Here is a 12,592-nt window from a genome sequence, read left to right as displayed (position 1 = left end):
TCAAATGGATGAACAAATGTTCCTCTGTTTAACCCCTTAATTTACTCTAATCAGCCTTAATTGACTCCCTATTCTCCACCATTTAATTATTATTTTCCTGCTTTTCTTCACGTCTATTTTATAAACGATAAACAATTAAAACATTTTTTTGTTTGCTTTGTTAATATATATGTGTAAAAATATTCACAAGATGCTAAATTAAAAAAAAATCAATTTATTTCATTTGTGAACAACATTTCAATACTTTGTACCATTGCTGACAGCTGAAGTGAAAACAAAACAGAAGAAAAAAAAAAAAAAAATAAAAAAAAGGGATCGGATGAATATATATATATATATATATATATATATATATATATATATATATAAATTTTTTATTTATTTATTTTTTTTTTTATTAAGGAGAAATAGAAGTTTTAGAAAGTGCAGTTGTGGGTAAGTTCTTATCCGGTGACATACTGACTACAGGGTGTATGGAGCATTTAAAAAGCAAACATGGGATGCCTGGAGTCAAAGAACAGGTCAAACATATCTGTGTGTGAGTGTACTGACCCAGCCCTGATAAGGGCAATGAAGCCACAGATAATGTAAAGTAAATGCACAGGGTAAACCAATTCATAACGCCACTCCAATCATGAAAGGAAGAGAAAGTGATCTGATCCAAGGCGGTAAGATAAGAAATTGTTAATGGACTTTACAGAGCCTTATTAAAAAGTAATTCAGTATTTGGCAGCAAAGAGAACTGCTCAGCACAATGCAGTGTAATGTACTGGAAAATGATGGTACTACCAGTAATGAAGTGAAAGGGTTTGTCCATGATAATCTTCTATTTCAATCATCAGTGATCATTTGTACAACAGTACACACTTTCCTAAGGCCGGCCATACCTGATTCAAACCTCCCGTTAATGGGCAGGCTGAATGTACCAAGTTGATCGATCAACTTGGGTACAACCAGCCTGCCAGATTTTCTTGCTGCTATAGCCGCTAGCGATAATCACTGTCTTCTCCCAGCAGGGACGGCTTCACCCGCCGGAAAAGGACAAATGCCGATCTCCCTGTCAGCACTGTCTGTGTCGATAGGGGAATCGTGCAAATTTCTTTCCTGCAACCGCTGCTCCATGTTTAACTTGCATAACTTCACAAGATATTTTGGTACAATGTCACTACACACAACCTGAAAAAAACGGTACTATCCCAGGGTACCTCATAGGGGTGCAACGGATCGTCGTCGATCCGTGATCCGATCCGCGGAGGTTGATCCGTACGGGACACCCGCGATCCACGGAGCGCTCTGTGGCCTTGGCCATAGGAAAGGCCGCGGCTTTGGCCTTGCTCCGGAGCAGCGGCCATCTTGGTACACCCGGCGGCCGTTTAGCACGTGATCTCTCCCCTCTGTGTACTGATCTGTACAGTGGAGGGGAGAGATCGGATGGCAGCAGTGCCAATACTCTGCAATGCCCTGCTGCAATGCCCTGACAATACTCTGCAATGCCCTGATAATACTCTGCAATGCGCTGACAATACCTTGCCAATACTCTGCCAATATACCCGCCAATACTCTGCCAATAGGGAGATTGTGGATATTACAGTGGGGGAGATTTTTTTTTTTGTTGATCCGAAAATGATCCAAACCGTGACTCCTGATCCGAGAAACGATCTGAACCGTGAGTTTTTTGATCCGTTGCACCCCTAGTACCTAAATATAAGAGATTCCAATTTTACAAATCAAAAATTTTCAACAAGATATTGAAGATGGCCACAGATTGAAGTGCAACATTTCAAGCAAAAACCTTTTTTCCCTCATTTTGCAGTAAGGGAAGGTTATACTGAGTCCGTTGCCCGCCCCAATCTATGTCTCATTGGGGAGATTTCCCCTCACTTTGTGTCCTCAAGACTCAACAGTAAGTAAGAAGAAGAAAAAAAAAAAAAAAAGGTTCTGAATGTAAAAAAAAAAATCCCTTTCAGACAGCTGGCACAGGAACAAGGGACCCAAGTGGAATATTTCCCCTCTATATTCCTGGTCTGGTGGCAACTCAAATTTTTGGATTTACCCCTAACGTTTATTCTCAGTGAATTGTTGATCAGGACAATTAGAGAGAGTGACTGTCCCCAACAGAAGTCTGCAAAGCATTGCACCCACGATCAGTGGATCACAGGTTCAATGTCAGCTTACTGCAGAAACTCCATCCAGCTCTCTGCCTGTTTCTTTGTATAAGCTTCCAGTTCTAGACCTGGAGGAAGTGTCCGTGGACTACGAGTCCGCAGCAGTAGACGGGGCTTGTTGTGTATTCATTCACAGATCTCTGCGAATGAATGTAGAGCTAAGCCCCCGTTCACACCGGTGCTACTTGTCATGCGGTTTGACTGTTCCAAATTGCATGACAAGTCGCACCCTATTGTCAGCAATGGAACTGTTCAAATCGGTGCGACTCAGAATTTACAGTGCCACACCAATTTGAGAAAAGAAAAAAAAAAAAAAAAAAAAAAAAAAAGGTCCCTGCATTATTTTTAACAATTTCAGGTGCAACTTGCATAGACATCTGTGCATGAAGTTGCACAAATGTCAGGCAAGTGACACCTGAATTCGCACTGACCTGCGTCTTTGAAATCGTGCTACTTCAAGTGAAGTAGCATGATTTCAAAGTCGCATTCAGTGTGAACCAGGGCTAAAGGAGAATTTACAATCAGATCGTAACGTGTGCTAAGTTATGGGTCATGAAAAAAAAAATGATTGTACTTTTCCTATAGTAGAATAACATTGTCTGTGATAAGGCTTCATTGGCTCAGTGATACTTACCTCTCAAGTTATCCACTATTGCTTCTACCTACACTGCAGGCAGCATAAAAAAATAAGTGCTTTTATGTATGGGGATACATGTGACCTCCTCCCATTTGACAGTGCTCAGGTCATGTCTAGCAGCCGGTTTCTAGGCCTGTGCATTGTCACATGAAGTGAGCAATGTCCCCAAATGGAAAAAGTGACGGTGTCTTTTAAAGTAAGCCTGTCACCTTGCCCATTCAAAGCAAAGTGACGGGGAGGGGGTTGTTTCCTTTACAAGGCACCCCCAACAACACCATTGCTGTGCACTGCCACTGCTCCATTCATCTGCTGAAGCCCCTGCAAACCCCATACTTTCAGGAATGAGGCAGTATTTGAGTAGTCAATCACCGGGACTCCGCAACAACCCTAACCAAATCCCCAGCCAAAAACAAATACTGCACCACAAAATATTAGAAAAAAAAAGTAATTTTTATTGAAATAAACATTGGGCAATATTCTGGGCTTGCTTATACTAAGGCTTATATAAGGCTGAATTCACACCTGAGCGTATCGTTTTCAGGTGGAAAGTCATGCGTTTTTGCCGCAATTTTGTACGGGTCAAATTGTCACCAACGTAAAAAGCAGAAAAACACCTGTAATCTGCCTATAAAGAAGCTCCAGAACGTGTTTGAGCTTCAGGAGTTTTGGAGTGGAGATGTGAACCATCTCCATAGAGAATCATTTTTTTTCCCTCTCCAGCGTTTTGTAGCTTCAGGCTTCAAGCTACAAAACACTCAGGTGTGAATAGGGCCTTTGTGTTGTGCTGAATTTCCAAATGCAAGAACAAGCCAATTTCCTTTCAGGAGCATTTGCATTGCCTGCACAGGATCGATTGTAAATAGAGATAGCACTTCAAGAGCAGTTCCAGGTTTAAGCTGTATTATATTGGTACTATTGTCTATATAGACAACAGGAGGAGCTTAGCAACTTCACTATAGCAATTGGGAAACAATGGCTCATGCAGCGATTACCTGTTGATTGGCCCTGGACACAGAATATTTAGCCATAAATATGGAGTACACTTGGGTTGTCTTATCAGAGTAAACAACCTATATGGCAAACTTGCAAATCAGAGAGATGGTGCCATTTTGAGTCATCTCATAAGCAAAGAAAATAGACCAAGACCCATGTAGGATGTCCCTGTGTCTTGTGTCCAGTGCAACCTCATCAGAAGTGATGGAGGGTTTATATGTATTTATATGTACAGCTTACTTTTGTTTCTTCTCCAATGTTTATACATATTTTAAAAGGGGTGGGAAAGGCTTGTTTTTTTAATTAAAATAATAAAACAGGTTTATATTTACTTGCTCTGTGCAATGGTATTGCACAGAGTGGCCCCGATCCTCCTCTTCTGGGTCCACCCGCTGGCACTCTAGGCTCCTCCTTTTCTCCATGTGCCACCATAGGAATCTGCTTCCTATGGTGGCACATGTGTGGGTGTTCTACCAAGCCCTGCTGTGTGTGTCCATAGACCCACGCCGCGTGGCTCAGCCCCCACTCACGGGATTTGACTGACAGCAGCAGGAGCCAATAGCTCCCGCTGCTGCCTCTGTCCTGTGAATGCAGGGAGCACACAAGCAGCTCACTGTAGAAATTTGGCAATGCCGAAGTTGACGGCACTCCCACGCATGCGTGGGAGTGATGTCATATTGGCCCAGCCAATGAAAGTGGCCGGCACGCAATACCCAGAAGCCAACCGCTAGAAGAGCTCAGCGGCTGGACGGGAGATCCAGGATGCCTTGTTTACACTTGTGTTGCTCCCTGAAGAACGACTGGATAATTCTTCAGAGAGCATCTGACAGACGGTGAGGAGGCACGGTTTTGCCTCCTCACCGTCTGTCTAACACCTTGGCACCAGCAGCACGCAAATATGTGGCTTCTTGGCACCGAGAGGCCGCATATTTGCGTGAACTGCTGTCAATACTGCTGTGCCAAGAGCGCACGTGCTGCATGCTACTGGCACAGTTACCAGCGCCTAAAGTAAGAGTTTTCGGATCACGTGACCACCCTGACAACCAATTACGGCAGTCACGTGTACCTAAGCCCCGCCCCTTGGTGTCATAAACCTCTTAAAGGGCTGGGACTCAGTGGCCCAAAAAAGGTTGAACCTCATAAATGCCAGATTACTGCACCTGAATCATGTGCATTGTGTGTGGTTGCAGCACAGCCCCATTCACTTGAATGGGTCATCTTTCATGGGTGCTAATGCACACCAAACGCAGCAGGGGGGGGATGATGCTGGTTGCGTTGCAATGCATTGCGGCTGCTGCATGTGTACACCCCTGAAAGCTGGCTTTCCAGTGGAAGTAGTTAAAGGGTTTTAAAAAGGTGCCTCAAACATGTGGTTTTACCACCCCCAGTGTAACAGAGACCTTAGAGTTCAATTCACAGCAATGCGGTGCAGAAGAAGGACATGCTGTACCTTTTTGAGCACAGTGTGATCAATGCCATACATCACATTGCAACCCACTGAGATAAATAAAGTTAAATGAGATGTTATTTTGTTACATTCAATAAAGTTTGAAAAAAGTAAACAGTGCGATACGTCTTTACAAAACACTGGAACCTTTAGCAGCGCACACAAGCAGCCACAGGATAAGACAACTGCTGGTGTGAACAAACCCCAAGGCTCCATTCACATCTGCGCATTCATGGAACGTGCCAAAAACACTCGTCACATTTGCTGTGCCCTTAATGGTCAATAATATCCAGAACACGAGGGGGGGGGGGGCAAACATGCTATAAAAAACAAAGCTCTACATCTAAAAAAAGTGCAGGAGATTATTTTGCATGTTTGTTGTGCGTAGGGCTGTCCATTCATATGAATAGGCTGCTCTATACGCGTCACATGAAGGAGGCATGCAGTCACGTGACCCAGAGGTGTGAATGAGTCCTAATGCCCCTTTCACACTTGTGCGACCTGTAAGTTGCATGACTTGAAGCAGTGCCTGTGTAATCTTCAGGTCTATGGACCTCAAGTCGCATCAAAGTTGGACCAAAAGTAGTGCAGGGACTACTTTGACTACCTCAATACCGGGCACTTTCCCCCCTTCCTGCCCAGGCCAATTTTCAGCTTTCAGCGCCATCGCTGTTTAAATGAATATTGCGCGGTCATGCTACACTGTACCCAAACAGAATTTTTATCATTTTGTTCCCACAAATAGAGCTTTCTTTTGGTGGTATTTGATCACCCCTGCATTTTTTTATTTTTTTTCTAAACAAATAAAAAAAAAAAGTAAGTTTTCTCCTTCACTAATGGAAACTGATAAGGCAGCACTGATGGGCACTGATAGGCGACACTGATAAGGCGACACTGATGGGCACTCATGGGTACTGATAGGCGACACTGATGGGCACTGATAGGCGACACTGATAGATGGCATTGATAGGCATCACTGATGGCCCTGTCAGGAGAGCAGCCGCTCAGCTCTTCTCTACTCGCGTCTGTCAAACGCTAGTGAGGAAAAGCCGATCAACGGCTCTTCCTGTTTACATCGTGATCAGCCGTGATTGGACACGGCTGATCACGTGGGAAAGAGCCTCCGTCAGAGGCTCTTTACCGAGATCAGTGCAGCGGTGTGTCAAACTGACACACCGCACCACTGATCGGCGCGATGCGCGCCCCCAGCGGCAGGCGAGAGCGGCCGTTCTGGAGGGCCGTCATATGATGTCCACCCAGAACGAGAGCCGCGCCGCCCAGCTGTCATTTGATGGCCAGCGGGCGGAAAGCGTTTAAAGTCTTACAGATATGAACGGTACTCATTGGAAATCATGGGGTATGACTTGTCATGCGACTTTGCAGTCCCAAGTCGCAGTACAAATCGCACAAGTGTGATAGGGGCCTAAGCCCACGTTCACACTGAAGTCGGGTTTGAAATCGTCAAACCGGCATTTCAGTCCAACTTCGGGGGCGATTTGACAGACATCTGTGCAGGTTCCTGTAGAGATGTCTATAGAAATCGCCCCTGAAGCCGGCAAAAGTAGTGCAGAAACGACTTTTGGGTAGTTTGGGAATCAGTGCCGCAAAGTCGGCGTCGCAGCGATTCGGACGGTGCCATTTCCAGCAATAGGCTCCGATTTGGCATGTTTGATCGGCCCAACGTGAACGTGGGCTCTGGGAGATTGTAATGTGTGTGGTGAGCTTTGACATTTGCATTCACCTAGATCTATACAAAGCACTGCCATGGTAAACATTTATTTTACTGCAAGTATCTAACACCCGGGCCCACACTTCAGCTTGACCTAGGACGGGCATTAGAGGTTGACAAGTAAGGCGCTTCCTAGACCGCCAACTCGTCGCCTAGCAACAGGCGTGACGTTTACACCTTCAAGGGCAAACCGAGAGTCACCTATCCGGGCTCCTCTCCAGTTACGCTGCGTCCCAGCGCTACGTCTGGCCCCGCCCACACTTAGAAAGCATTTCATTGGTGAAGAGGCGGGACGGCTAGCGATTCTATTTTTAAACCAGTCAACGCGGCAAGCTTGCGAATGGACGGCCAGGCAGGCCAATCAGCCGGCAGAGTGTCCATTCATCGAGACTTCCAAATAGAGCCATGGGCTGAGCACTGTACAGATATAGAGCAGCACCGAGAACAGCCCTGGGCAGAGCATCACTCCCGCACAGATACAGAGCACAGCCCTGGGCAGAGCATTCCTCCTACAGAGATACAGAGCACAGCCCTGGGCAGAGCATCACTCCTACAGAGCACAGCCCTGGGCAGAGCATTCCTCCTGCATAGATACAAAGCACAGCCCTGGGCAGAGCATCACTCCTACAAAGCACAGCCCTGGGCAGAGCATTCCTCCTGCATAGATACAAAGCACAGCCCTGGGCAGAGCATCACTCCTACAAAGCACAGCCCTGGGCAGAGCATTCCTCCTGCATAGATACAGAGCACAGCCCTGGGCAGAGCATTCCTCCTGCATAGATACAGAGCACAGCCCTGGGCAGAGCATTCCTCCTGCATAGATACAGAGCACAGCCCTGGGCAGAGCATCACTCCTGCATAGATACAGAGCACAGCCCTGGGCAGAGCATCACTCCTACAAAGCACAGCCCTGGGCAGAGCATTCCTCCTGCATAGATACAGAGCACAGCAGGCCCAGAAGCTGATCTGTGAACAGTGCAAACACATGGAGAAATCCCAGCCACATCACAATGGAAAAACTGAACTACAGTCATCAGCTCCACCTCTGTGCACTGATCATTTGCTGTGCAATGCTGGGACACCATGTGACACCCTGAGAGCAGCACAGGGGGCAGACACATCAGCTATCCTGAGACATGACCGTTCCCCAGGACTGATTCCTGGACATTCAGCCTGTCTCAGTGCAAGCTGACCTGCCTGCTCCTCCAGCAGCACAGCGAACACATAGCAGCACCCTATGCTGTGATCAGAGGGTGCCCTCCCTGTGCATTTCACCTGCTGCTATTACAGCAATAGGGGGTCATCATATTTATTAATATCACAGGCCACATGCATGGATAGCCTATGCAGCAGCCTGACAATGTACAGCAATAAGGCTCATTATACTGATCACAGCTCCTTATTGATCTACCAAAAGGACATGCCTGTATAGTCTACTGAGCAACCTGACAACACTGCAATAAGAGTCATTACTAGTCTAACACACACAAGTCAGTACAATGCTAGTATAGTCTATGGAGCAGCCTTACAGGGTACCGCAATAAGGGTCATCACCCTCTGATCACAGACCCCTATTAAATCAAAGCATGTCTGTATAAAGCTAGTATAGTCTATGGAGCAGTCTGATAGTATTTTATAAGGGTCAAACAACTCCGATCACCAATTATCAGTAATATAGTCCTTGTAGCTTCTTGACCATGCAGTGCAATAAGGGTCCTCACACTGGTCCCAAATCATTATTATTAAGGGTCATCAGACTGATCAAAGGCCATTATTAATAACGAGAGTCATCCGACTGATCACAGACCATTAATAATGAGGGTCACCACACTGATCACAGATCATTACTTTCCCAGGACACAAGTCTGTATTCTATATGTACATCATTAGGACAATGTGTTACAATCAGATGATTGATCTCTCAGGAGAAGTCTGTATAAACATTGCATGCTACCTGACAATGTGATGCACTGATCACTGTTATTGTAGAGCCGATTTCTGCACACCACCCACCATACAGAGGTCATTAATAATAATCAGGGCATAATCTCTGATCTGGACTGTACAATGATTGTCCCCTCCATACACAGCCCATATTATACACACAATGCAATGCCTGCACCATTACGGGGGGGTCACTGTGCTAGTCATAAGAAGGCCACTACTGTCCCCCATGCTGTAAAGTCTCTTATCTAGAGTATCATCCCCTCCCCCAGTCCCAGGGTATTGTTTAGTATCCCGCGACAAAGCCCCTTGCAGCCTGTCCCCTCTATGTCTGCACATATGTTACTCCATACAGCCGGTGTATTGTGCAGCATGCCGAGCTCTCTACCCCCTGCACACACCGTGCACAGCTCCGGGCCTCTTACCTTTATAAGCCGCCGGTGGTAGGACTCCTTGGCGCTCGGGACCTCTGGCTTGGCCGCTACAGGCTTGGGGACTGAGAGCACAGGCGACCGCTCAGGACACTCAGTGCCCCGGAAGAGGCTGAGAACAGAGCGACACGTGACATGTCCCCAACCCCGCCCCTTCTCCTGCCCTCAGATCCCACAGTGCTGTGTCCTTGGATGAGATCTCTGTATGTGTGTGCTGTGACCGGGCCTGTACTATCCTAATCCCACCACAAGACCTCCTCCGCACCCCACAACAAGACCCCCTCCACACCTCACAACCAGTCCTCTACACCTCAAAGCAAGAGAGCACCCCACAGCAAGACCTCTACACCCCAAAACGAGAGCACCCCACAACTAGAGGGCACTCCAGAACAAGACCCCCCTCCACACCCCAAAACGAGAGCACCCCACAACCAGTCCTCTACACCCCAAAACAAGACCCCCTCTACACCCTACTAGAGCACCCACAGCCAGTCCTCCTCTACACCCCACAACCAGAGGGCATACCGCAACAAGACCCCCTCTACACCCCACAACAAGAGAGCACCCCACAACCAGTCCTGCTCTACACCCCACAACGAGAGAGCACCTCACAACAAGACCCCCTCTACACCCCACAACAAGAGAGCACTCCACAACCAGTATGCCTCTACACCCCACAACTAGAGAGCACCTCACAACAAGACCCCCTCTACACCCCACAACAAAAGAGCACCCCACAACCAGTACTCTTCTACACCCCACAACGAGAGAGCACCCCACAACCAGTACTCCTCTACACCCAACGAGAGAGCACTCCACAACAAGACCCCTCTACACCCTAGAACGAGAGCACCCCACAACCAGTCCTCTACACCCCACAGCAAGAGCACCCCACAACCAATCCTCTACACCCCACAACAAGACCACCTCTACACCCCACAACAAAAGAGCACCCTACAACAATTCCTCTTCTACCCCCCACGACAAGACCTCCTCTACACCCCAACACAAGAGAGCACCCCACAAAAATACCTCCTCTACACCCTACAAGTCCTCCTCTACACTCTACAAGACATTCTCTGTACCCCATAACAAGACTTCCTCTACACCCCTACAACAAGACCTCCTCTACACCCCACAACAAAAGAGCACCCCACAACCAGTACTCTTCTACACCCCACAACGAGAGAGCACCCCACAACCAGTACTCCTCTACACCCCACAACGAGAGAGCACTCCACAACAAGACCCCTCTACACCCTAGAACGAGAGCACCCCACAACCAGTCCTCTACACCCCACAGCAAGAGCACCCCACAACCAATCCTCTACACCCCACAACAAGACCACCTCTACACCCCACAACAAAAGAGCACCCTACAACAATTCCTCTTCTACCCCCCACGACAAGACCTCCTCTACACCCCAACACAAGAGAGCACCCCACAAAAATACCTCCTCTACACCCTACAAGTCCTCCTCTACACTCTACAAGACATTCTCTGTACCCCATAACAAGACTTCCTCTACACCCCTACAACAAGACCTCCTCTACACCCCTACAACAAGACCTCCTCTACACCCCCACAACAAGAGGGCACCCCTTTATTCTTCTTTAGTGAAGTCAGTAACAATTTGAACCTGGACTGCTCCTTGCTTTTGACTTGATACTAATGTAGCTCTCTATCCATGACCTACAGTTATATCCCGTGGGATTCCCCCCCTCCCCTTTTGTTTCCTCTTTCATTTCTTTCTCTTTTTTTCTCCTTGCTACCAATTATATTTTTACTTTCAGGCTTCCATAGGCTCTTCTTTAATGTTGGCTTGTGTGGGGAATTTGGACCACCCTCTCCCTCCAGGTTTTGGGTGGCTCTGGTCATGCATGAAGTGCAAATCCCACATACTTGAGCCCCTTTTTATGCAACTAAGCATTCCTGTCCTGGTTGTGAGAGTTTCATTGAGGTAGTTGTTACACCTCCCGTTTGCCTTTGTATTAGCTGGCCTATTGGCCCATTCCCTTTTTCTCGCATTGGGGTTGATTTACTAAAGGCAAATTGAATGTGCACGTTGCAAAGTGCAGTTGCACTCTGCAAGAGCAGGTGCTTCAGAGCTTAGTACATGAGCAAAAGCTCTGCTGACTTCCATCATCCAATCATGTACAAGAAAAAATGCTTTTTTTTTATTTTCCTTGCATGCGATTGGGCATTCTTTGCAAAGTGAAGCCTTACCTCATTTACTAAGCTCTGGAGCAACTGCACTTGCAGAGTGCACACTCTAGTTGCCTTTCGTAAATCAACCTCTTTGTCTTATTGGCATCCTCTATTTTCGACACCATTGTAATGTGCTGTCTGTAATTTTACTTTTTGAAAATTTCAATAAACACTCTAAAAAAATTGCTACATAACATCTACCCAATAGTCACAGACACATGCTAATAATTCCCCCAGAGTTCTACATAATGTCTTTCCATCAGCCAGATGGGAGAAGAGTTTGATTTGCGCACTATATAAATACAGTATCTGACAAAAGTGAGTACACCCCTCACATTTTTGTAAATATTTTATTCTATCTTTTCATGTGACAACACTGAAGAAATGACACTTTACTACAATGTAAAGTAGTGAGTGTACAGCTTGTATAACAGTGTAAATTTGCTGTCCCCTCAAAATAACTCAACACACAGCCATTAATGTCTAAACCGCTGGCAACAAAAGTGAGTACACCCCTAAGTGAAAATGCCCAAATTGGGCCCAAAGTGTCAATATTTTGTGTGGCCACCATTATTTTCCAGCACTGCCTTAACCCTCTTGGGCATGGAGTTCACCAGAGCTTCACAGGTTGCCACTGGAGTCCTCTTCCACTTCTCCATGACGACATCACAGAGCTGGTGGATGTTAGAGACCTTGTGCTCCTTCACCTTCCGTTTGAGGATGCCCCACAGATGCTCAATAGGGTTTAGGTCTGGAGACATGCTTGGCCAGTCCATCACCTTTACATTCAGCTTCTTTAGCAAGGAAGTGGTCACCTTGAAGGTGTGTTTGGGGTCATTATGTTGGAATACTGACCTGCGTTCCAGTCTCCGAAGGGAGGGGATCATGCTCTGCTTCAGTATGTCACAGTACATGTTGGCATTCATGGTTCCCTCAATGAACTGTAGCTCCCCAGTGCCGTCAGCACTCATGCAGCCCCAGACCATGAGACTCCCACCACCATGCTTGACTGTAGCCAAGACACATTTGTCTTTGTA

The 12,592-nt window shown here is 46.7% G+C and overlaps 1 protein-coding gene across 1 annotated transcript in view; it reads right to left on the bottom strand.

The window, feature by feature from the left end:
- The window catches only part of NNT (nicotinamide nucleotide transhydrogenase), a 188,551-nt gene extending 179,054 nt beyond the window's left edge, over positions 1-9,497 (bottom strand). Inside the window, exon 1 of the mRNA XM_073622115.1 lies at positions 9,341-9,497. The gene's annotated coding sequence lies outside the window, so the exon portion shown is untranslated. The remainder of the gene's footprint in view (positions 1-9,340) is intronic.
- Between the last annotated feature and the right edge of the window lie 3,095 nt (positions 9,498-12,592).

Source organism: Aquarana catesbeiana, linkage group LG01, assembly GCF_042186555.1.
Source record: "Aquarana catesbeiana isolate 2022-GZ linkage group LG01, ASM4218655v1, whole genome shotgun sequence".
Taxonomy (NCBI): domain Eukaryota; kingdom Metazoa; phylum Chordata; class Amphibia; order Anura; family Ranidae; genus Aquarana; species Aquarana catesbeiana.
Note: the sequence above shows the minus strand (reverse complement) of the source record. Positions and strands in the feature narration are given on the sequence as shown.